Source organism: Gymnodraco acuticeps, unplaced genomic scaffold (assembly GCF_902827175.1).
Source record: "Gymnodraco acuticeps unplaced genomic scaffold, fGymAcu1.1, whole genome shotgun sequence".
Classification (NCBI taxonomy): domain Eukaryota; kingdom Metazoa; phylum Chordata; class Actinopteri; order Perciformes; family Bathydraconidae; genus Gymnodraco; species Gymnodraco acuticeps.
Genome location: NW_022990423.1, coordinates 66808 through 94172, shown reverse-complemented (window position 1 = coordinate 94172; position 27365 = coordinate 66808). Strand labels below are relative to the sequence as shown.

Here is a 27365-nt window from a genome sequence, read left to right as displayed (position 1 = left end):
AGGGCAAATGAAACGTGTAACCGGGGTGAAAAGGGTGTTACATTTACTTAATTATGAATATTGTTACATCAAGGCCGGAAATTAGGATGAGCACCAACGGTCAAAATCGTTTTTTTTCCCTCCCAGAACTGCCAGCGCAGCGCCTCCACAGATCTGGCGCCCTAGGCGAACATCTAGCCAGTGCTACGGGCCGGCCCTGAGTTCATATCATAGTTCATATGCAACTCGCAAATATCTTTCTCTCTCTCTCTCTTCTCTCTCTCTCATCTCTCCTCTATTTTCTCTTTTCCCTTCTCTCTCTCCTCTCTCTCTCTCTCAATGTTGGTACGCAAATGCGCTTTGTTTCAAATGACCTGGTGCTCTTTTTTTGGCGGAGGTGCGCATGCGCACCTGCGCACCAGTTATGTGCAGCCCTGCATTAATGTCACTTTCTATGTGAATAAAGTCATTTTAATGAAATAAAAGTGAACAAACTATGAGCTGTAAGTTAGAATGTAAGTTGCTACACAGATTGTGATGAATTATATCTAAATATTTGTATTATATTAATAATAATTTACACAGAAAACCAACTTTTTATCGTAATGGTTAAAGTAATTTACATGTAAAGTTAATAACTATCTGACCTTTCTATCATGTTCTCCTCTGCTTAGCTTCACATTGACTAAATGGATCAATTTGGAACATGTTTACGTCACAGCAGCATAGATAAGACAAGGCACTGCTCATGGTGTGATAAAACACTACATATAAGCATCTAGAAATAGAACATATCATTGAATAAACTCTTTGAATTCCTCCTCTTCACTGCTGACAGTTTATGATGAATTATATCTAAATATTTGTATTATATTAATAATGAAGCAGCTCTGTGGTCTTCATCAGGACAGCTGATGAGCAGCAGGGAGGAGAAGAAAGAGACCCCTGGAGCTCAGGTCAGTGTGCACTTCATCACAATATATTCCTAATTCCAGCGTTTCCGCCAGAATTTGCCTTCATTTGACGCCCTTAGATGTTTTGCCTTGCATGGCCTCAGATCTACTTCATATAGTAAACAAATCTCTTCACTCAGGTATTTTTCCACAGGCCCTGAAAACTGCAGTCATTAAACCGCTCTTAAAAAAGAATAATCTAGATGCTTCAGTAATGAACAATTACAGGCCCATATCAAACCTCCCATTTCTAGGTAAAATCATTGAAAAAGTTGTTTTTCAACAGTTGAGTAATTTCTTGCATTTAAATAACTGTTTTGATGTGTTCCAGTCAGGCTTTCGTCCAAACCACAGCACTGAGACTGCTCTTGTAAAGGTCTTTAATGACATCCACTTAAACACAGACAGTGGCAGAACTTCAGTGTTAGTATTATTAGATCTCAGTGCTGCGTTTGACACTGTTGACCACAGCATATTACTAGACCGACTGGAGAACTGGGTGGGACTTTCGGAAACAGTTCTGAATTGGTTTGAATCCTACTTAAAGGACAGAAACAACTTTGTTTCTATAGGTAAATACACATCTGAGTTGACAAATATGACATGTGGGGTTCCTCAAGGCTCCATCTTGGGGCCTCTTCTCTTTAACATCTACATGCTACCACTGGCTCAGATAATGAAGAACAACAAAATAAGTTACCATAGCTATGCAGATGACACACACATTTACATAACAATTTCACCAGGAGACTATGCTCCAATTCAAACACTGAGTAAGTGCATTGAACAAATCAATGACTGGATGTGTCAGAACTTTCTCCAATTAAACAAAGATAAAACTGAGGTAATGGTTTTTGGAGCCAAGGCAGAACGTATAAAAGTTAGCGCTGAGCTTCAGTGTGCAATGTTCAAAACAACAGATAAAGCCAGCAATCTAGGTGTAGTCATGGACTCTGACCTGAGTTTCAACAGTCACATTAAAACTGTTACTAAATCAGCCTACTATCACCTAAAGAATATATCTAGGATTAAAAGACTAATGTCACAGCAGGATTTGGAAAAACTTGTCCATGCTTTTATCTTCAGTAGACTCGACTACTGCAATGGTTTCTTCACAGGTCTCACTAAAAAATCTATTAGGAAGCTGCAGCTAATTCAGAACGCTGCTGCTCGAGTCCTCACTAACACTAAGAAAGTGGATCACATCACTCCAGTTCTGAAGTCTTTACACTGGCTTCCTGTGTGTCAAAGAATATATTTCAAAATACTGCTGCTGGTTTATAAAGCACTGAATGGTTTAGGCCCAAAATACATTTCTGACCTCCTGCTAAATTATGAACCATCCAGATCTCTCAGGTCTTCAGGGACTGGTCAGCTTTCTGTCCCCAGAGTCAGAACTAAACATGGTAAAGCAGCGTTCAGTTATTATGCTCCAAATATCTGGAACAAACTCCCAGAAACCTGCAGGTCCGCTGCAACTCTTACTACTTTTAAATCCAGGCTGAAGACTTTTCTTTTTGTCGCTGCTTTTAATTGAACTATACATATCTTAGACTGCACTGTAACTTTTATCCATGTACTTTTTCTTTTAATGTTTAATTGCACTGTAACTTTTATCCATGTATTTTTTCTTTTAATGTTTATTTTATTAGCTTTTCTTTTTAATGACTGATTTTAAATGCCATTTTCTTAATCTCTTTCATTTTTTGTAAAGCACTTTGAATTGCCTTGTGTTGGAAAGTGCTATATAAATAAACTTGCCTTGCCTTGCCTTGCCTTATTCAGCTCGGAACGCCCTATACAGACATAAATAAACCAGCGACTGTATTCGCCATGACACAGACAGTCTGTGGTTTGTACTTGTTTAACTTCTGTCTAGTTTCTGAACAGATATGAGGAGCTGTGAGCTCTGAGGGCTAACAGCTAACGGCTGATGTTGTTTTGTGGTCCACATTGTCACTACCCGATCTGCAGCCCTGCCCTATCTGCAGTGCACATGTGCGAGATGGTCCGCCATATTTGACAACTCCATACGGCAACTCTAATAGGACATTTGAAGTCTAGACGGCTGCCCGATTTGCATCGTGCATGCACGAGTCATAAACGTCTCAAATATCTTTATTAAAATATTTTGTTATTTTAAATAAAATGAAGGACATTCACAGTTAATGTAATTAGATATAAATTATGAATGCCATACATATTGCATACATTCACAGTCAATATTTCTTCAGTATGTATGATAGCTGTCTAACAGAAGTTACATCCATTTCTCACTTATTCTGACAATCTACTTAACCCAATAAAATGACCCAATAAAAGGAGTTGTTCAATAATAGTGAAGTCACGTTGTAATAACAATAACTCATCTCTCTCGTTCAGATTAATATTGTCGGTTTTTTTTAGTGTTATTTTTCTGCTTTGCCAAACGCCACTGTGTCAAATGTCCTATTAGAGTTGCCGTATGGAGTTGTCAAATATGGCGGACCATCTCGCACATGCAGCACTGCAGATAGGGCAGGGCTGCAGATCGGGTAGTGACCAGAGTTGGGTGTAACGCGTTACAGCTGGTCGAGCTTCAGACAAGCCCAGCTCCAAGCTTTTTTTGAAGCTGTAGTGTGGACGGGCCGTGAGAGCACCAGAACGTCACTCCGGCACTTCCAGAAATTGCAGTACCCATAAGGAGCCGTACACATGCTGCAATTTTTGCGTGGCTGTGTCTTAGTTGTAAGCCCAATGGCGATCTGTTCACCTGTCATACAGTCAATAACTTTGTTGTTATTAGCATCTGGTTAGCTAGCCATGCTAACGAATATAAGAAGCTTTTTCTACAACCAGTGAGTTAAAGGCAGATCTTTATATGATCATTATAGTTATACAAAAATAAGATAATAAAGTAAACAGGTATAAAATACTATGACAGTAAAAAAAGTTGTTATTAATAAACAAGAATACAGTTTGAAAGGGGAGTGATTTGTAAAATATCCATAAAGAAAAATAAATCTGCTTACAGTTCTGTTTCATATGGATGTTGAGAGATGTATCCATAGATCTCTTAATGTTGCTCTCAAAATGCACCAGATTGATGCTTTTAACTTCAACATTTAAAAAAATCCACCCCCCCCACTTAAATCATGTCCACATGGATAGGAAACTAAATACTTTTACAGACACCTTGTGTCCATATCTTTCTGTTTTGGTGGTCATGCCACAACCATGCACGTGCATTCATGCGCAAGTCATGGTAAAATATCTGGATTAAGAGGAGCTTTTTCTTTGCACAGCATGAAAGAAAGGCGAAAATAATCTGTGATTTTAGTATTTTTAAGCAGAGGTCAATAACTTGTATACGGCCCTCAGAGGATATTGTAAAAATTGAAATGGCCCTTGAGAGGAAAAAGGTTCCCCACCCCTGCAGTAAGCAGTGTGCTATGGCATGGATATTCAAGTGTACTTAAATGCTGACGCTAAACTGCTATGCTGAAATGTAATGTGTAAGAAGAAAGTGAAGAATTTAGATTAAAATGATATCTCAAAACTGTCCCATAGATGTCTTCACGCCTGGACTGTTAGCACAAATGTGAAATTTGAGCACTTTTGAAACATTTTCCTAGGAGTTATAGCGACATCATGTTTTATGGCGAGGGATGTGTTTCCATGCAAACGGCATATGGTGAGATCTCAGATTTGACGTAGACCTCTTGAGGCATGGACCGGTGATATACAAGTGAAGATTGGGGGACGATTGGACCGTGTCCATTGGACTTATAGTGACATCCTGTTTTATGGCGAGGGATGCGTTTCCATGGAAACGGCATATGGTGAGATCTCAGATTTGACGTAGACCTCTTGAGGCATGGACCGGTGATATACAAGTGAAGATTGGGGGACGATTGGACCGTGTCGATTGGACTTACAGCCAGAGATGGGGACTCAAGTTCGTGACTCGGACTCGAGTCGCACTTAAGTCGCACACACAGAGACTTCAGACTTGACTTGGACTTCTGCTCAAAGGACTTCGGACTCGACTTGGACTCGTTTTTTTGGGACTCGTGAACAATCATTGTGTTTTCTATTTTTGGCGTATTAAAGGTGGGGTAGGTAAGTTTGAGAAACCGGCTCGAGATCGCTAGAATTTGAAAATACACAACCGGAGAAAATCTGCCACTTCCTCACAGAGCCCCTCCTCCAACACACACGAACGCGCACATGACCAATGAGGGCACGAGATAAGTTTGTGCCCCGATGGAAGGCTGACAGGCAGGTAGGCCATCCAGTTACTTTAGCCGGCCCGGCTATCGGGATGTTAAGAGCATTCCATGGAATATAACAAAAAGTGTATCTCGAGCCGGTTTCTCAAACTTACCTACCCCACCTTTAACATTAACATCATGGTAACACCATGGCGACCGGCGGCACACCTGCAGCTGTACCGCTTGTAATTAGGTTCAACTATAAAAACTTCAAACAAAACGCCGGCGGCACCAACAAAAGGAGCGCACACTGCAAAGTCTGCAATATTAAAATCAAGGATGCTGCTGCAACAACGTCAAATTTCATCAGGCACTTGAAAACTCACCCGGAGAGGTCAGTCACAATAACGCATATGGACGGTTAGCAAACATGTTTAGCTCAGCTTCAGCTATGTAATGTTAACTTAGCTTGCTACTAGCTTTGTAACTGAATATTTGAAAAGATGAGTGAATGTTTGCTTGTCACACTTGTTTGCGTTGAATTACGTTGACATCCAACTCATGACATGACATAAAAAAGGTCGGTAAAGTTAATCATTACGTTCCGCTGCCACTGGCTAACGTTAAACGTAGAAAAATACATAGTTACATACATAAATACATCTGTCGGTTTATAGGCAGGTTACAGGTTTATTGTTGACCACGTAACGTTAATGTTACAGGTTTATCAGGTTACCATTACACTGGGTTTGAGTGAGAGGATAGAGGAATATGTTTATTTATAGTAGACTTAAAAGATGTAATAAGAGACCCAGTGTAATTAAACAATACGGTTGCAGAGGTCACATTTTTACATTTTTGTCCACTGGCCAAATGGCTAGCCTAGTGAATGTTGAAATGTTACCAGCCACTCAATAGATTGCCATTGTTATTTTTGGCTGGTGCGTGCAACATACAGTACCAGCCACTTGCATGATTTACCATCATTTGGCTGGTAAATGGTGTTAATGGTAGATATCTCTTTTGGAACAGGTCATGTTTTAATATCACCAGTTTAGTATATTTCAGATAATATTGCAGCAATAGTTTTTTAGTTGCAAATGGCACAGAACAAATGTTTACTTTTAAGTACTTTTAACACAGTTTCCCTGCGGGGGATTAATAAAGTATTTGTGATACTGATTTTTGATTCTGAAGTGTTTTGCTTATAAGTTGTTTGCATTTAGCTAAAGTGTGATGTTTTTCCTCACATTGCATTGCAATAGCCTGTTTAAAGTGATCATATAACAAACAACTAATCAGTACTGATACTGTATGCGAATAGATATAGGAGTGATAATAATACAGTAAATGCTTTGAATTTCTTACATATAGCTGTGCAGTATTCTTAACAGACTGGATAGCAGCAGACAATAGAAGGCTTATTACAACCAGAAGAGACATGAGACTTTTATTTTTTAGAGACTTGAGACTTGACTTGGACTCGTGACCAAAGACTTGAGACTTGATCAAGTCTCACCCCACAAAGACTTGAGACTTGACTTGGACTCGTGACCAAAGACTTGAGACTTGACTTGGACTTGCAAAAAAAGACTTGTGAACATCTCTGCTTACAGCCACATCATGTTTCATGGCGAGTGGTCTGTCGCCATGGCAACAGCATTTGATGACACACCATACTACGCTTAGATGCGTTGATGGCTGCATCGTTACCAAACCTGTGAAGTTCTGGGCTGTTTGGAGTATTTTCACTGAAGTTATGAGAGAACCGTGTTTCAAGGTGAGCATTGTGTTGCCATGACAACGGCATTTGAAGAAATCTCCAAACTGTCCCGTAGATGTCTTCACGGCTGGACTGTTAGCACACTGCTATCTGAAGTCTGCTGCTCTGAGCATGTCAGCTGGAGCGATGACATCATCGTGTTCCATTACACAGGTGTTTATAGTTGAGCTAACGAGCTCTGTAGAGATCACAGGTTTCCATTGTTCTGAATGAGAGATGAACCTCTTACATGTGAACGTTTTGTGGAAGAACCGTAACAGATATCTGTGAAATTTCAAAACGTGAAGCATGTCAAGGAAGTTGAGTATCTGAAGTATAATTTTTGTGTAGTTTCGGGTTAATAATGTGGCCTTTTTGGCAGTTTAACTAAAGGTGTGCGGCTGCTGCCGTGAGGAAATATCTGCCTGAAATTACAATGGGCTTCAATGGAGGAATGTTGAACGTTTTTGACACTTCATGCCCTCAAGAGGCATTTTGTTATTTTTTTAATTATTTGGCATTTTTCAAGCAACGATATGTTTTCCTACGTTTATCATGAAAAATGATGTCTCAGGAATGTAGGGTTTGGGAATTATGGCAGTTTTAAAATAATATATGAAGGCACATTTCAAGATTTCTTACCCTCGAGCTGTGACATCACGCACTCTAGTTAATGTTAAAATGTGAAGAAAACCTCTAAAACAAGGTCTGAACAAATGTTAATATCTCTAAAAGTAAGAATCAGATTTAAAAGTTGTTTTACACGAATAATGTTAGAAAGATTTGTAACATTTTAAAGTTGGAATGAGGTTTCTGAGTGAAAGTATGAATGAACAGTTAGCAGTTGAATCGCATGAAGGTTTGTTGAAGTCTGAAGATTTCCTCCTTTGACTTCAATGTTAATAATGGGATGTATTATGGGATGTATCTCTGGAATTATGAAAGTTATGAATAAGAAAAGTAATAGCCATCGATTCCCGACCGAACTGAACGTTTTGATGTTTGAACAGAGTTTCTGCGATGTTCAATAGAAGAAGAGGGCCAAAATAACCCTGCGGAATAATAATAATAAAAATGTTGTCCGTTGAAGAACAGTTAGTTGGAATGCTGTTGACAGCATTCCCACTAAAATATACTTTCTCCAACGATATTTAAGTTCCCTATGAAGAGCCAACCTTCAATTTAGAAAATTCCCAGTTTATTCCCATAAATTCCCATTAATTCCCGTGGAAAGTTTCCATCTTTGAAAATTCCTGGAATTTTGCAACCCTAGTTACTGCCCCAGTTCCTAAGCTGTAATGGAAACACAGCATAAAGTGAGCCTGGCCTACCAAGGCCTAACTATACCGTACTAAGCCGTGCGAGGCCCTGCAGTGGAAATGCGTTCAAAACAGTTAGTTAAATGCAAGAAATTACTCAACTGTTGAAAAACTACTTTTTCAATGATTTTACCTAGAAATGGGAGGTTTGATATGGGCCTGAAATTGTTCATTACTGAAGCGTCTAGATCAGGGATGGGCAACTTTGATGGTGGTGGGGGCCATATCATTGATGTACTGGCCACCAGGGGGCTGCAGATTCACTTGGAACACACACACACAACAATTCCATGTGTTGTATGTAATTATTAACAAATATACTAAGTCTGACATCTTCATTGACATTTTACAATCAAAGGGAACATCCCCAAAACATGGGAACATCCTCATAAGCTCACTAAACAAATATCAGTTCACATAAATGTTATTTCATTTTTACAAGTGACATGTTTGTATTGAACAGGTTATTTAACAGTGGAATAAAGCTATTTTAAACTATTGGAAAGCACGGAAAATGTGTGTGTATTGAGATGAACCATTAGATGACATAAACATGAAGTCATGAACACTAACCCAGGCATTAGTTGTCTAACTTGAACCTAAAACACTTGTAGCCAGTCTCTGCATTCCCCTTATTCCACAATAAGGGGAATGTCCACACAGACACCTGTCAGCCCGCACTCTGCTGTTCCTCAGCGCAGCTCCCCCTCCCTTCCGCTGAAATTATGAATGAAAAGCGTAGTAATCATAGATAACACGGCAGGGTCCGTGACAGTTTGTTTTCATGTGATTTCAAATAAACAAAGTCTTGGTTTTTAGAATAATAAACTTGTTTCGCCAAATTCAGATGATAAAAACAACTTTTAAGCTTGTAACGGCATAATTACAAGCAGTAACTTAACGTCACAGCAGGCATAACAACAGCCGGTGTTTCTTGTGAGGGTTTCCCCGGGAAACAAACACAATACACACAAATGCGTCACAGATTATTTTTGCGGTATTTGAAATCATGTACGCAGCTCGCGACGTAACTAGGAGTCTAGTGGACGGTATCAGTACTACAAGTAAAAAAAAAAAAAAATTAATTTAATTTAATTATTTTTTAAATTAATTACATTGTTTATAAATTTATCTGAGGGCCGCAAAAAGAGGAGGTGGGGGCCGCATGCGGCCCGTGGGCCACCATTTGCCCATCCCTGGTCTAGATTATTCTTTTTTTAAGAGCAGTTTAATGACTGCAGTTTTCAGAGCCTGTGGAAAAACACCTGAGTGAAGAGACTTGTTTACTATTACCTCATTCACACCAACGCAACTCCGGTTCAAGCTCCGTGTTAGAGCTTTTCAGGTTCAGAACCGGTTCTTCGGTTTAGCTCTGGCTCTTTTCACACCGCTCAGAGTCCGGCTGGTGCTGCGTCATTGCGTCATCGTTTGCGTCATGACGTAACCGTTTGCGTGCCTGCTTCATGAAGCCAAACCGCGCGGAAACCCATCACAACTCACACCGACAACAACAACAATGGCCGATTGTGCTCCAACTTTCTCTGTACCTCTTCGGAAGACCAGATTCCCAGTAGGTAGCTGGTCTCTTCAGTGGACCACTGCTGCTTGTTAAGTTTCTCCATCGTTGTGTACAAACTGGATAAAACGCGGGCTTTTTGTTGTTGTTCAGGAGTTGATCCCGCTCCCGCCTCGACGTAAGCGTGACGTATGCGGTGCTTTTGCTCTGGCCGGACATTTTTTGGTGCTTGAAAGAGGCTGCTCCACTGCGGTGTGAATGAGGTATATGTGAAGTAGATCTGAGGCCATGCAAGGAAAAACATCTTGGAAAAACCCTGTTGGAATAATATCAAGGCAGCAGGAGGAGGATTTCAGAAGTTGAATAATGTCCTCGAGGTTTTTATCATTAATCTGATGGAACTGTGTCATGGTGTTTGTATTGATTTTAGGTGGACACAGAGACAACACATTTGCTGTACCTGATGCAGAGGCAGGTCTGATTTTCTGAATGGGGGGGGATACTGACACTGTGGGGTTTGTTAGTCTGTCGACGGTAGCAAACAAGGCACGTGCATTGTTTTTGTTTTTGGCAATGATGTCAGAGAAGAAAGACTGTCGTGCAATTTACAATTCCAAATGTATGGTCAAGGTCAGGGTTTGGTCAAGTTGCTCTCTACTGGTGAGGAAAGCGGCATACCAGTAAATCAGGTATGGATTTACTTCCATTTTTAACACCAACATGTCTGCTTGTATTGTGTTGCTGCTGAGAAGTCTAGGAAGAGGGCTCTTGCATAGGTGTGACGTTTATCTAAATGTTTAGTGATGATGTGAACCAGAGTAGCAGCAGTACCACCCCCTTGCTTATAGGCAAATTGGTATGGATCAAGTATGTCTTGTCCGTCACAATAGGTTTAGCTGAAGAGGTCATTCCTGTCACGGTTCTCATGGTGTCCCACACTTTTTGGGGTCTTTGGCTTTAAAAGCATTTCCCAAAAGCTCTCTGTGTGTTTTGATTCCCTCAATTTGACTTTCAGTTCTCTCTCTGTCTGTTCAAGTGCTCCGTAGTCTTTGTTTTTGAAAGCTATTTTCCTGGTTTTTATAACTTATTGTAATGTCCTTGTCACATATGATTTATTACTTGGATAGATTTGTATTTCTTTAGTGGGAACACAGAAGTTAATATAGTCTTTGGTAACAGTAGTTATTTCATCTGGTGAACCTTCCTGAAAAATGTCCCAATCTGTCCAATCAAAACAGGCTGTCAACTGTTCCCTACTTTCATTTGTCCATGTCCTTATTACTTTCTTTTCTGGTTCCCTTGAGTTTGGTCTTATACACTGGTATCATATTCACAACATTATGATCAGAGTATTGGTGGTCTGTATTTAGACACATAGGCTCCTTTATCATTAACAGAGCATTTGTCCAGGATATTGTCTTTCCTGCTGTGATCCCTAACATACTGCTGGAACCCAGGTAACACAGTCTCCAGGCGACATTGCTTCATGTCCCCGAGCACTATTGCCGGTGCATCGGGGTGGCTGAGTTGCAGCTCGTGAACACAGTGTCCTCTGCTGCTGGGAGGCACGCAAACAACAAACAGTAAAATACACCCAAATTCTCTAGACAGATAAAAGGGTCTTAACGTCATGCCGAGAATTTCTACGTTGGGATTGCAGGTTTTACATTTTACTGAGTATGATCGGCACCACAGATCATTAATATACACACAAATACCGCCTCCTCTGGTTTTCCCCGAGTTCGCATCCCTGTCTGCTCGAACAAGGGTGAGTCCGGGTACTTCAAAGAGAGATTCAGGCATCGTAGATTGGAGCCAACTTTCCGTGAAACACAATAAAGAGGCCTCGAGAAATTCATGACAGTACCTTGTGTATGTCCTTAGTGTGTCCACGTTGTTGCTCAATGAGCGCAGGTTTGTGAGAATGATGGATGGAAGTGGTGGCCGGCTGAATCTCCGCCGTATTCTGAACGTCTCCCCTCCTTCCTCCCCTCTTTTTCCCATGGGAGCCTGCCTGCAGACCTCCACTCTCAGGACAGTTCCAGTGCAGGCTGCACTCTCAGGACACCTCCACTGTTAGTACAGGAAGTGACGATTCTGACGAACACGTTTTTTTTCCCGCCCACCGAAAAAAAACGTGTGATTGAATTTTTCAAATCACAATGGAGACTCATCACCTTGCACTTTGGGTCGGCCTTGGTCAAGCCCTTTTGACCCCCCCAGCCTGGTTCTCGTAAAAGTTAGGGTTAACCCTAACCCCCCCCCCCCAGGATCAAAAGCATGGTCTCTCAAAATGACGTTTCATAAAGACACGAAAAAGTTTAGACAATAAATAGACAAACAAAACCCAAGAGGAACGGAGAAAACTGAGACTCGCAGTGACAGGATGCCGTTTCCCTCTGTCTCCTGTATACCAGAGGTGGGAGTAAGTCATACATGTGCAAGTCTCAAGTTACTGGGGTGAGGGTCAAGCAAGTCAAGTCCTACGAAATCCTGATGAATAACCCCAGTTTAAATCAGTTAAAAGACAGTGGTTATGAAACTAGAGTTGTGTGTGTGTGTGTGTGTGTGTGTGTGTGTGTGTGTGGGGGGGGGGTGGTTAAGACGTAGCAGCCTGCGGTCGCTCGTTAGCTGTTCTAATGAAGGTAAACACAGTGAAGGCACAGCTGGTGCTGCTCTTCTCAGATTCTGTGAGTTACACGTTACTGCCTCCTGGTGCTGCAGAGATTTCATGAAGTGAAGGAGGTTTTTCTTCTATAAAGCAGCAGATACTGTGAGAGTCACAGACATGAATACATAGGTCAAGGCAGACTGGTTCACAGACTCTCCTGTTTTGCCGATCCGGTGCTTGAACAAATAACTCTACACCCCTGGCTGAAATGTCCCTAAAATGAATTCCGAGTTTGAAATATATCTCAAATATTGTATGTATTTCCCCACATAAACATAACAGTCTGCAATGAAACGGCTGTCTCCTGTGCGCTCCACTTCCTACTTTATCCTGTAAACGAGATACTTTCTCTTTTTTTTTTTTTCATTGCCCTCTAGGGGCTTCGTACCATACAAAATCAAATATTTTATTTTAAAAACTAAAGTCCTTTCGAGTCATCTGTCTCAAGCCTAAGTCAAGTCTCAAGTCATGAATACCAAGTCAAGTCGAGTCTTTTATCAATGTTAGTCAAGCAATTCTCAAGTAAAAAAATATGTGAGTCAAGTCATGTGACTCGAGTCCCCCACCTCTGGTATATATTGTGGTTAGAATATTGCTGTATCAAATATAATGAACACAAACAGTTGATAAGTAGTATTTTGTTAACTCAAGGTTTATATTAAGTGAGTTGTTATTGTGTTAACTTGTGTATTTATGCTTTTTAGGTTGACTTTCTCTCTTTCTCTATCTCTCTGTTCTAGAAACCGAAAGGAAGAGAGAGACATCACAGCTGTCAGCAATGTGACAAATCCTTCACAACCTCTGGAAATTTAAAGCGCCATCTGCCTATTCACATGGGAGAAAAATCATACAGCTGTGAAGACTGTGGGACAACTTTCACTAGATCAAGTGCTCTAGAATCACATCACCATATTCACACTGGAGAAAAACCGTACAGCTGTGAAGAGTGTGGAAAAACTTTCACTACATCAAGTAATCTCAAATCACATCAACGTATTCATACTGGAGAAAAACCGTACAGCTGTGAAGAGTGTGGGAAAACTTTCACTAGATCAAGTGCTCTAGAATCACATCACCGTATTCATACTGGAGAAAAACCGTACTGGTGTGAAGAGTGTGGGAAAACTTTCACTACATCAAGTGCTCTAGAATCACATCACCTATTCACACTGGAGAAAAACCGTACAGCTGTGAAGAGTGTGGGAAAACTTTCACTAGATCAAGTGCTCTAGAATCACATCACCGTATTCACACTGGAGAAAAACCGTACAGCTGTAAAGAGTGTGGGAAAACTTTCACTAAATCAAGTGCTCTCAAATCACATCACCGTATTCACACTGGAGAAAAACCGTACAGCTGTGAAGAGTGTGGGAAAACTTTCACTAGATCAAGTGCTCTAGAATCACATCACCGCATTCATACTGGAGAAAAGCCGTACTGGTGTGAAGAGTGTGGGAAAACTTTCAATAAATCAAGTACTCTCAAAACACATCACCGTATTCATACTGGAGAAAAACCGTACTGCTGTGAAGAGTGTGGGACAACGTTCACTAGATCAGATGCTCTAGAATCACATCAACATATTCACACTGGAGAAAAACCGTACTGGTGTGAAGAGTGTGGGAAAACGTTCACTAGATCAGATGCTTTCAAATCACATCTTCGTGTTCACTCAGGAGAAAAACCATAGTGGTTTTAACCTGTTGAGTCCGGGAGCCCCCGATATCGGGGAGAAAAACGCGTCATTGCAGGAGACAGCAGAGTGTAGTTTTGTAGTGTGTTATTTTTTTAAATGAATCTGCTCCTGTTGGAGACACATTTATCCTATGTTTCCTAATTGTTATTGTGTAAGTAAACCTTCCTAGAAGTGTTAGTCAGGTGATAAATATGTAAGGACTGTGGCAAAGTCCACACACACCATTTACATTAAAAAAAAGAAATGTAATTTAAATGTTTTTTATAGAAACACTCGTATTTGGATGGAATGATTACCTATAGTGATAATAACATTATTTATGATTGTATCAAAATGTGCCCAAAGGTCATTCCGCCTGGACTTGTTTTTGCTAAACCTCTCAAATTTACTTGTTTTGCCTCAATCTTGATATATGTTATACTCTGGATTCCTAAAGCTTTTAGTCTACCATACCATCATTAAAGGTTGGTTTTCGCTATAAGTAATGGGTTTTTTTATAGGGAGAGGTAAGAATTTATCTTTTTTTTTTTACTATGTTCCATCTGAATTTACTCTGACACAGAAACATCTATATTGATTCTGACACTTCTACATCCAACTCACAGATGTAACCTTTCTTTGATAAAATAAATTATTCATACAACCCTTTTAGAAGTTAAGTTAGTCATTTGTTTTGGGCATGTCATTTTCAAGACTGAAACAGGCTCAGGGCTTAACAGGTTAAGAGTGTAGGAGCCGCAATTAAGCATATTTCATTTTTTCACAGTTTACAATAAACAATTCCCATCCATTGGCCTTGTGTTGGGTAATCCTTTTTTCCATTACAGATCCCATCCCAACAGCGCCATCTGTTGACGTAACATCAGAATTGACAGGTTAAATATTGCTAATGGTGTTCCTCAAGGTTCTGTTTTAGGTCCACTTTTATTCTCCATATACATCAATAGTTTAGGTGAAAATGTGGATGAAGCTACTTTTCATTTTTATGCGGATGATACCGTGATGCATTGTGCAGGTCCCTCCATTAAGGAGGCTGGTGTTAAATTACAGGCTGTTTTTTAACATTATTCAGACTCAGCTCTCTGAATTAAAGCTTCTTTTAAATATTGAGAAAACCAAGGTAATGCTCTTTTCTAAAGCTAAAAAGACACCAGAGCCTGTTTTAGATATTGTAACTACACAAGGAACAAAACTTGAAGTTGTTGCCTGTTACAAATACCTTGGTATCTGGCTTGATGATTGTCTCACTTTTAAACTTCATGTCAATAACCTGCTTAAAAAGCTGAGGGTTAGGCTAGGTTTCTTTTACAGAAATAAGTCCTGTTTCTCGCTTGAGGCCAGGAAAAGGCTAGTCACTGTGACCTTTTGACCTGTGCTGGACTATGGTGATTTGATTTATATGAATGCACCTGCCAATTGCCTGATCAAGTTAGATGCTGTGTATCACAGCGCGCTAAGATTTGTGACAAACTGTAAAGCATTAACGCATCACTGTACCCTGTATGCAAGGGCTGGTTTGCTTTCACTAACTGTACGGAGGCTCAGTCACTGGTACATTTTTATTTACAAAGCCATGTTAGGGAAACTTCCATCCTATATCTGCTCCCTGATCTCACGGCGAATTGTAAGTGGCTACTGCCTGAGATCGCATGCTGTAGTTTTATTAAATGTGCCAACTGCTAGGACTGTCTTAGGGAAGACAGCTTTTAGATGTGCAGCGCCACTGTCTTGGAATAGTCTGCAACTGAAATGGAAACTGAGCAATCTGGTGCCACTAAATGTTTTTAAAGCTCGGTTGGATGCTACTCAATCGGAAGCTGTTGGTACCGGTACATGTGGATAGTTATGTAAATTGTAATCCCTGTGATGATGCTGTAAAATGTCCTTTTGTTGTTCTGTTAATGTTTTTATGTTTCATGTGGAACTACTTGAGCAGGTTTCCCTTGTAAAAGAGTTCAATGGGATTTATCTGGATAAATAAAGGTTTGAAATTAAATGAAATGAAAGTTTCGTTTTCTGGCTGTCCTTCTGCCGACAGCTGTTTCAACCAGCTGACATTATTGCAGCATTAAATCCAAGCCATTGTCCAATGCAGCTTATGATTCCAATATACAATCCAGTTTGAATGCTGCTCATACCCGGCCGCTTTCCCAGCCTTGGCTCTCGGCCTCTCCTTTCGCCGTCTTGATGAGCGCAGGTGGTGACAATCTCCAGCTGATTGTGGGTGTTGTCCAGCTGATCCGGGATGACGGTGTCGGTTGTGAAGTAATCCAATTGTTTGTCCGGTGAAAACGATCCTTAATCCAATGTGATATGTTTATTATATTGTCCAGTTTCACTCATAGAGTACGATTCTACTGAATGTAATGGCAGTTTAAATGTTCCAGTGTCCTATATCTTTTTGCCATTACTTCACAGGAGGGTTTAGAGTGATCCTGACGCAGACACAGACATAGGAAGTTCCGGTCTTTTGCTGCAGTTTTAGAATGATGTTTTATTGCTTTACATACCACGGTTTAAGTACACAGTGTCAATAGTTGTAGTATGAGCATCTGCTGGGGCTGGGCTGGCCGTCTGGTAGAATCGGTATGCTCTTCCTCCTGTGTCCTCTTCCTCTCCTGTCACCTATGACCCCTTTTATACACCCCGCCACCAAGTGTTCAATAATAATATTGCACTATATAAATAAGGTAAACTGAGACACCAACAACACCCATAAAATGGCTCCTACAAAGAGTGTGTAACCCTGCATATTTGTTGTGTTTTGCAGCATATTATAAACATGTAATTCCCTTAACTTAAAATACCCCAGGTTGTGAAGGTATGTATTTGAGGTGTACTGTCCACATCGCAGACCTGAAGTCATGCAGTCAATGTATGCGAAGTGTACAGGACCTTGGTCTCTGAGACTCAAAAAAGCCTTTCTCGCCTACCTGTTCACTTTGCAGACCTGAGATCCTGCAGTCATTTCTCAAAGATGGTGTGGCATATAGGGAGGTGCAATCTCCTGATGGTATAGACTGTATTATAGTGGACATCTGCAACCCTAGAAAACAAGATAACATTAGGATATTCAATTTATACAACCCATGTCCAAATCTAACCACTGATATATTTAAAGAAATAGCAGAATATAAACATAGGAAGGAAGTTTGGTATGGTGATTTCAATGCACACAACAGTCTATGGGGCAGCAACCATACAGACAGTAACGGAAACATAGTGGAAGAAATGCTGGAGGAAAGAACACTAGTATGCCTTAATGATGGACATGGCACAAGAGTAGATGTTCACAGGGGGAAAGTCTCATGCCTGGATCTGACATTAGTGTCAAACTGTGTTACGGCTGCTGCCTTCCTCGTCCTCTTAACTGTGTTAATGTGTGTTGCATGTAAATGAGCTGTGCGATTACCCTGTCGTGATTGGCTGCCATCTCCTGGTCCGCCCCCTGAAGATTGTGATTGGAGCACGGCGGGTCCGACGCACTCCAATCGCAGCGTACAGCCGGCGCACACCTGCTGGAGACAACTACAAAGCCTGTGGACAATCATCACTCTGGAGGCTCTGTTGAGTGAACAGACGCCTCTCGCTACTTGCTCTTCGGTCTGTGGTTAAATTGTGTGGTCTGTGTTTTGTAGTGTGATATGATTAGATGTGACTATGTGATTAGAGTATCTGAGTCTCTAAATTGACGGTAGTTTAGTTTAGCAGTGTTTTTTTTACAGCCTCCTTTTCTTTAGTTAGTACCACTTTGACAGTGAGGGTTTTAGTTACTATTTAGTTTATCTATTTCTTTGTATGTAAACAGGTTCCCTTTTTAGAGTCCTCCCTTTGTTTGGTTGTTTATGTAAACTTGCGCCCTTGTGGCCACAACAATGTTTGTTTCAGGCTGCCTGCCTGCCATTTTGTTTCACCCTGGTATAATAAAGCCATTTATAATTATTACCAATTCCAATCTGGTGTATGTTGCTCTCCTCTTCCTCTAGTCGGGACGTAACAAACTGTTTGGTTCATACATGCGAATGGTTTGTTTTGAATAACTCCACTGTAGGAAGCGACCATTATCCAGTGCTTACTAAAATGAATAATAATGTATATATGCAGGAAGGAGGTGTGATAACCAGGTGGTGCTTTGCTAAAGCTGATTGGGGGAAATGTAGGATATGGTGTGAGGAGTCGGTACACCTGCTAACATCAGAGGGAAGCATAGAGGTCATTACAAGCCACATAACGCAACATATACAAAATACAGCAGAGAACAGTATACCCAAAACAACAACCAAGGGTAGGAAGAAAGTGGTGCCATGGTGGAATGAGGAATGCAGCAGGGCTACTAAAGAGCGAAACCATGCACTTAGAGAATTAAAGAAACATGACACAAAATAATGTTATAGAGCAGGCATCCTCAAAAAGATAACTTAGACCAGGGGTACTCAAATACAAATCTTAAAGGTCCAAAATAAATGTTTCAATAAGACAAAGGTCCGTTTATTACGGTCATTCAAACTTTTAAACAATTGCAACAAGATTCTTAACACGAGGTTGTAAAAACAAAAATAATCTGTATGCAGCAGTTTTCATTGTTGTTGTGTCTGTGCTTGACCCCTCAGAGTCGCAGTGTAACACAGTTATGAATAAAGGCAGCTGCACCCTCTTTCATTCAGCATTCCCATTATTGCTTTATAAATGTCTTGCCCCCTTGTGTGTCCACTGAGGTTCGTCAGGCCCAACACATCTTCAACAAACTCCGCCTTTGCCTCATCATAACAACTCACAAACACCAGCAACTGAGCATTGTCAGTGGACTCACCCACAGCTAAGGAAATGCACTGTGAATTTTGTATTCCATCACAAAGCTGATGAATCAAATCACCAGCCAGTATTTATGTTCTTCTGGTTGCTGTGGAATCTGAGAGGGGGATTTGCTTGACCTGTTATTGCCTCTTTTTGTTTGCCTTCAAACATGGTCTCCATCACTTCAGTCATGCATTCTTTTATACTGCAGTTATTATCCAGTGGAAAGTCCTTACCTACTGGCCGAGTTAAATCAAAGTGGTTACTTTTTTTTGGCTGGGCAGTGTAGCCTTACACACCGTCTTATTTGACTTTCTCAGGACTTAAAACTGTTTTTTGGGGGCAGACCCTCTCAAAGAAAAAAATATATTTACACACGTAAGGTCATCATCTTAACAGTTTGGTATGCTCATCCGTGAGCAGAGCATCACGTCTATTACAGCTGAATGCGGTGATTACCATTTTGTTCAGCAAAACGCCTCACAAACGTATTAAGATCAACAGCTTTAGTGCGTGTTGATTCAATGCTGAGTACAGCCAAACTGACAGTCTCTCCTCTGTCAGTGTAGACCTCAATTACCTCATTCCTTCAGTGCTTGGGTCCGAATGCCTCTCGTTTTGCGCCGTCCTGTTCAAATGATATCGCCGCCAATCATATGTCCACGCTCGCGCCAGGACCGGGGGAGGGGTTACATGACGTGCATCTTGTGCTAAATTCACTTGCACTCGGACATTAGAGACTTTCTCTCATAAATGTCCGATGAGCCACAACTTTTCTTTCAAAACAAAGCTGCCAACTGGGGTGGCAGCTGGGGTGGCAAGGCCTATTTTTAGGGTGTCAGTTGCCGCCCCGGAAGGTGAAACTAGGCTACTAGCTACAGTACAGATGGAACTAGATGAGCTGTTAACTCTCGCTCTGAATTTTTTTTTTTTAAACTCTCGCTCTGACTCAGACAGGTTGAAAGAGACGAGACACACATTTTTCCCACCCGCCTTCCGCGAAGACCCGCCTTACTGTGCCTCTGATTCGCAGATTGTTTGGGGGGAAAAAACGCTGACGGGATGCTGAATGTGATTGGACCAATATGTTGACAGACACACACAGACAGTGGAACAGGACAATCAGAGCGCTGTTTGCAGTCTATGGACATAGCGGATAATTTTGACTTGTTGCGTTGTGGCGATGTCTCGCAGATAATACATATGAAAAGTATAATTTGCTCAGAGTCCAGAGACAGTTGTGGTTCGGTCCGGATCCGGACCAGAGTCCGGACTTTGAGGATGCCTGTTATAGAGTATCAAAGGAAAAGGGCAGCTGCTCGAAGGACAGTAAAATACACAAAAAAGAGAACATGGAGAGAATTGTGTTCTACCATTGGCAGAGGAGTAACATTAGGTGATGTCTGGTCCATGTTTAAGCAGATGAGTGGGAAAGGAAATCCATTAAAATGCCAGCTTTGGTTGATGGGGAGAGGCTGGCAGTGACAGATAAAGAGAAGGCAGGTATGTTAGGAAGGACACTTGCAGCAGTACATAGTGGGGAGATTGATTGATTGATTGAAAAGTTTATTAACAGCTTGTATATTGGGTACAGTACAGTACAGCTCAAAACATACAATTGTTAAGGGGATGCAGACCAGAGAAAGACTTTCGTCTTGTTTACATCAGGGTCCCCCATTTCCAATTCATCATATCATTTAAGACATATAAGACATATTTGACATACAGATGGCTTATTTACAATTTACCTTTTAGATTTCGTTCTAATACATCCTAACCGGACATTTAAGACATACCAAGTCTACAGATATACAGTTAGTAACAGAGTCTAAAATGCGAGTATATACATAGATGGGGGGGGGGGGAAGCTGTCCATTGAACGACAGGTTGAGATTTGTACCATTACCGGGGCCAGTTTTGCAATGCTCTCCCCCGAAGGTGCTCTTTAAGAGAGGTTTTGAAGGTAAGTATAGTTTTACTTTCCTTTACAGTTGTGGGAAGAACGTTCCACCTTGATGTGGCATAATTGCGAAACGTGTATTCCCCCTTTTTTGTGCCAAATCTGGGTTTCACATGATTTGTGGAGCTCCCTCTGGTGTTATGATCATGGTATTCCTTGACCTTTGGGAAGAATTTTGGCATGTACATGGGTACCATAGAGGTGTAGTGGATCTTGTAGACCAGGCCCATTGCAAGTAGCTGTACTCTGTTGTCTACTCTAAGCCATCCTAGGTTGTCAAAGTGGGAAGAGGTGAGGTGGGTTCTAGATGAAAGGTCAAGCAGTAGTCTGACCAGTTTATTTTGCGATGTTTGAAGTTTTATTTTTAGCGCCTTGGAGGTGCTATGGTACCATGACGTGCAAGCATAGTCATAGTACCCTTGCATGAGTGCTCCTGCCAGAGTTTTCAGGGTGTTTTTGTTTACCAGAGAGGAGATCCGGTATAGGAATCTAGTTCTTTGATTGACTTTTTTTATTACATTGGATGCCATTTTGTCACAGGAGAGGTTTGCCTCAAGAATAGATCCTAGGTATGTAATTTCCTTCTTACTTGTGACAATAATGTCGCCCACTGCAACTGAGAAGTCGTCGGAGCATCTCAGTGATATCCATAGGCAGCAAAAACAGCAGTTACTAGCAGAGAATGAAAACGTGAAGGAGAAGAGACAGGATAATAGGTCAGCTCTGGATGTGGAATTATTAAGAGTGAGTAATGACGTGGGAAAAACATTGAAAATGAAAGAGATAATGGCAATAGTGTACTTTGACATTGAAAAGGCGTATGACTGTGTGGAGAGAGGGGTTACTGATCACATTGAGTAGAATGGGTATTGGAGGGAGAATGTTCAATTGGGTAAGGGCCTTTTGAACAGACAGGACATTTAGAGGAAAGGTTGGAGCAGATATTTCCAATTATTTAGAAATAGAAAATGGTATTCCCCAAGGGAGTGCAGTCAGTCCAATATTATTTAACATCATGATGCACATGCACATGCATCCAATGGGCTCTACACGCAGATGATGGGGCTATTTGGATGAGGGGAAGACATGCCCCATACGTAATGGAGAAGCTAGAGCGATTAAAAAAGTGGAGAGGTGGTCATATAACTGGGGATTCAAAATGTCAGAAAGCAAGTCATGCTACATGGTATTTACAAACAAACACAAGATTGATGGCCAACAGCTAACACTATATGATCGTCCAATGACAAAGGTGAATGAGTTCAAATACCTAGGACTGTGGATTGATAGCAAATACACATGGAACATGCATATGAATCAAGTGGAAACAAAATGCTAAAAAGTATTAAATGTATTGCGACCTGTAGCTGGATGCAACTGGGGCGCAGACAAACAAGCATTAATAGACATGTACAGATCAATGATGAGGTCCACAACAGACTATGGTTGTATAGCGTATGGAGCAGCAGCAAAAACATCACTTACAAATGGATAGACTACAATATAAAGCATTGAGGTGTGTATTGGAGCGATAAGTCAACTATTTGCTTATCGCGACAGGCCTATGCACACAATGAAACAGTGGAAACAAACATGTGTTTGACTTTCATTAGTGAATGAAACTGTGTGCCCTTTATAGTCTGTGTGCAATATTGTGTATTTGTATATCCTATATATATGCTAAGGTCCCGCTACTGACACGATAGCAGTCATTTAGTGCGCATATGTGTAATTAAATATCAAAATCTCACTCCAGCCAGGTACCCACATTTGGCAACCCTGGTTAGCTTCAGAGCTAGCAGTCTGTATTTGTAAACAAAGACAGGACGAGCTGGAAATGAAACAAACAATACTTAGAAACTGGTTAAAAAATGTTTCTGATGGAAGGAAACGACCTCTTCTCTCTTTGAATGTGCTTTATACCTTTCAGATAACAGCAACAGTTAAAGCCTTGCAATGAACCGTTTCGCTTAGCTACATATCAGAGATACATATCGTTCTTTTAATACTCTTTGTTTGTCTGGATTATATCTCACATTTGCATTAACAGTAATATATGTATAAATGCTACTAAATGAATGCAACATATATGATACTCTACATCAGAGTTCCCGTTAGAATATTTTTTCCGTTAAAGTTGAAATCTTCCGGACAAAATGAGAAAAGTGCCGGTCAAAGGTCTTCTTTGTTATTTATTGTGCTTTAAAACAAATTGATATGATTCGATATTAAACAAACTAATTATAGTAGATTAATTACATTATTCAAAAGTGAACAGTAATTTATAATAACACGGGAATAATAAACGGAGCGCTCTCCCTCTCCTGACAGCCCGTCAGTATCATGCAGCTCGCGGATCAGTAATGAGTGACCCGACAGTAAAACTAAACATATCTATAACTAGTTACGGTAGTTTGAGAGGTCATCAAAATAGCTACGTGTGATATTCTAACCTGGTGTGTGTTTTGTCCGCTCACCGCTGCATGTGATCATGCAGAGCTGCGTGTCGACTCATCAGCAGCAGCTGATCTCTCTCTCCCGTCAGATTAGACTTCACTCGCGTTTATGTCCATATCGATCAGATCCAGCTAGTTCTAGCTAATGATATGACTACCTGCTTATCAAAAGACACCTAAACAATAAGTGTCGCTATGCAACCGGGTGAGGCCGCAAAGTATAGCGCAGCATTATGCATGTGTTTACATGCCCACCGGAACCGTGAGGCATTACCAACATAGATCAACGCACAATCAACCCATACAGGACATCTCTTTCTCCACATTACGTGTTAGACATTAGAATTGACTATTATTGTCTGTCACATATTGTTTTGTCTGTCACATAAATGGCGCAAGTTGCGCAACTGATGCGGTATTGCGCTAAACGGAAATTATTTTTGAACGGACACTTTAACCGGAGATATTTAGATTTGCCGGTCTTCAGCATATTTTACCGGTCGTAGTCCGGTAATTACCAGCTAACGGGAACTCTGCTCTACATAGAAACTACTCCGTGTATGTCACAGTTTACACTTCACCCTTTCTAAACACTGAATGAAATAGGTTTTTGATGCTTATACATTAAAATAAACGACCTGTTTAAACTTTTAATGAGGTTTATACATTTCAGATAACTGTCAACAGTTAACGGTACAAAAATAAACAGTTTTTCATGGTTGGAAAGTCTGCAGCTCACCTGTGACTCTCACCTTTGACTCTCTGCAGCTCACCTGTGACTCTCTGCGGCTCACCTGTGACTTTCTGCGGCTCACCTGTGACTCTCTGCAGCTCACCTGTGACTCTCTGCAGCTCACCTGAGACTCTGCAGCTCACCTGTGACTCTCTGCAGCTCACATGTGACTCTCTGCGGCTCACCTGTGACTCTCTGTAGCTCACCTGAGCCTCAGTGAACATCCTCCCTCCTGCAGACTCACACTGCAGATATGTGGTTCACCTGCAAGGTAACGACTCTAATTCATATAAATATCAGATATAAAACCTAATGAAAGAACTGCTGTTCCTACGATGTGTTTATAATAAACGCACTTTTCAAAATGAATCACAGCGAGTAATAAGACATGCTTCAGATCGTGGTACATAACTGTTTAGCAGCAGCACCTTTCAAATGACTTTGATCTTTATCTAGCACTGCAGTGTGTCGGCTTTGCCTTCAGTGACTCATAGTGGCTGTGTTTGAAAGCACACACACCAGGATGTATTTGGGTGTGTGCGCTGCATACATAAACACAGTGAGAGACATTCATTAAATACATGTTTCTAACTGAACTTAACACAAGAAGGCAATTTGTGTTTGATGGACGATTTCTATGTTGTAACAATGCTTGTTGGCATTGCTGTGTTTGGTTCTTCCACACGCTACTGAGGCGGCTTGCTAAATTAATCAATTGTTAATAACTCAATTGTTGCCAATGTGTCTTTATTGATCAGACTTCAATCATCCACTCCACCACACAAGAGTCAGCAGGAAAACAAGCTGTCTTTTATCACTTTTTATGACATTTGTCATGGGTGCACCCCACACACTCAGCTCTGCTGCTCACCTGTGACTCTCTGCACCCCACACACTCAGCTCTGCTGCTCACCTGTGACTCTCTGCACCCCACACACTCAGCTCTGCTGCTCACCTGTGACTCTCTGCAGCTCACCTGTGACTCTCTGCACCCCACACACTCAGCTCTGCTGCTCATCCCACAAATGCTTGTTCCTCACAAATGTGGTTCCATTGGAAAGATAAGAAAACAGGCTTTCCAACGGTATGAGATGTATTGCCAAAAGGCATTGTTACAACATAGAAATCATCTAACACAAATTGCCTTACGTTTTGTGTCTTTACAACAATGATACTGTATATACAAATATTTAGACAACGTATACATATACCAAATAAGTACAGAGCGGACCCTTTGGAGTCAGACTTGGTTCCTTTTTCTTTTGACTCAGATATTAACAGGAGGATGTGCAAAACAGACCAACTAGGCTTTATTTAAACATTAAACATTACTTTAAGTTAAGGTCTTCTTGAATAAGAAAAAAACGTTGGGGTTATCCACAGATAAATATGAATTCTGACAAAGTACTTAACGTCCAATATATTGCATAGTTTATTTTGGCACTTGACAATCACCGTCCCTGAATTTGAGTCAGGTGTAACTAAAGTCTGATTTAAGGGTTGTTTATATTTCACATCATTAATCACAATCTGCAAAGGAACTAAAATAAATGTAGTGGAGTAAAAATACCAGGTTAACCTCTGAATTGTAGTGGAGTAGAACAAAGTAGTATGCTGCTGTAACAAAAACATTTCCCAACTTGGGATCAATAAAGTATATCTTATCTTAAGATGATCGATGGATGCTGCCATATTTGCTAAATGTGCTGTCCAATTCCAGTTTTGGAAAGTCTGCCGTGGCTCCATTCCATTTCAAAGAGCTGTTGACGCTCAGCGTAACCTTGCCACACTGCCACTCCAACATCCAATCACAGGGCTCGATGACTAATCACGGGGTTTGTAAAGCAAGGCGGATGTTGTAGTCCCAAACGATAGCTGGGGATTCTGGGTAGTGTAGTGCCTTAGGAAAATGTAGTGTCTAAACTCCTATTTGTTTCTCTGAATCGAAGGTTAAAAACACAAAAGCATTGTACACCATTTAAACCAATCAATATTGTGTAATTAACAAGGATAAACTGATGTTGTTTAGTGGATGAGTAATGCAGATATCACTGTGTAATCATTTGACAGTGAGGGAATATATCCGGTTTTATTGTGAAAACTTAGAGACCGGAAAAACAGTTTTCACCCACGCTAACTTTACATGGAAGCAGCACACGTTATCCTGGCGAGACCTCAAATCATCTTCGTAATATCTATCAAACTATTGTAGTGGACATTTCTTTTCTACACCTTATATGCTAAAACCAAATGCTTCTAAAAGCATTGTCTAACACTACTGTACCATTTCCCAATTATGTGCTGTTTTCTCTGCATACTCTAATGGGGGTTTTATTCCCAAGCGCTTCAAGGCCACAGAGCTGATTTGGCAGACTATGTTGAGACTACTCCTCTTCACACAAAGTCTCACAAGAGCTTCCCTATTCTGAGCTCAAGGACAGGTGTCTAATAACAATATGACCGTGTGAAGACAGATTTCTGAGCTTCCCGCCCTTTCCTGTATATAAGCTTTGCTATTTTATTACTACTGCGCACACTCCTGCAGACTATCCTATACTCTGTGAGACCTGTGTCTTTGTATTGTGTCTTTGTATTTGAAGCTTCAAATAAATAACCAGAAAGACAACTGTCTGTTTCACCATTTATTTTTGATCTTTCTGACTTGTGAATCTCCACAGTATTGGGTCTCAGATTTCGATAACACTATAGATCCTACACATCCACTGGACGTGGATTCTAAGAGTACAATATACACTTCTCGCTAGAAATCTAATCAAAAAGCATTTTAATGGCCAAACTATTCTACAATTTAGGATTTTCCAGAGAGGGTTATTTGTGAATAAACGGGAGCATGTTGTTTCTTACACGACCACACTTTAAAACGTGGCTATGGGTCGTAATCTAAGGTGCTTAAACAATCGACCTATTTGGTCGTTTTTTGTAGGAGGGCAGGCTGGTCTGTTTCTAAGGCCATTTAATTTTTGGTAGTCTGATCATTTCAACAAGAGAATAGAATCAAACTGAAAACATCGTAGATATGTTCCAGATACATGAAGCAGATTAATGAACAGTGAAACTCGCTCATGGACTTTAAGGTGAATACTTTAAGAAAAGGTTTTCCCACACTCTTTGTAGGAGCCATTTTATGAGTGTTGTTGGTGTCTCAGTTTACCTTATTGATATGAATAGTGCAATATGTTATTTTGAACACTTGGTGGTGGGGTGTATAAAAGGGGTCATAGGTGACAGGACAGGAAGTGGACACAGGAGGAAGAGCATACCGATTCTACCAGACGGCCAGCCCAGACGATGCTCATACTACAACTATTGACA

The 27365-nt window shown here is 40.7% G+C and overlaps 2 pseudogenes; one reads left to right on the top strand and one right to left on the bottom strand.

Moving 5' to 3' along the window:
* The window catches only part of LOC117551913, a 75113-nt pseudogene that overhangs the window by 37482 nt on the left and 10266 nt on the right, over positions 1–27365 (bottom strand).
* LOC117551912 lies at positions 362–14882 on the top strand (annotated as a pseudogene).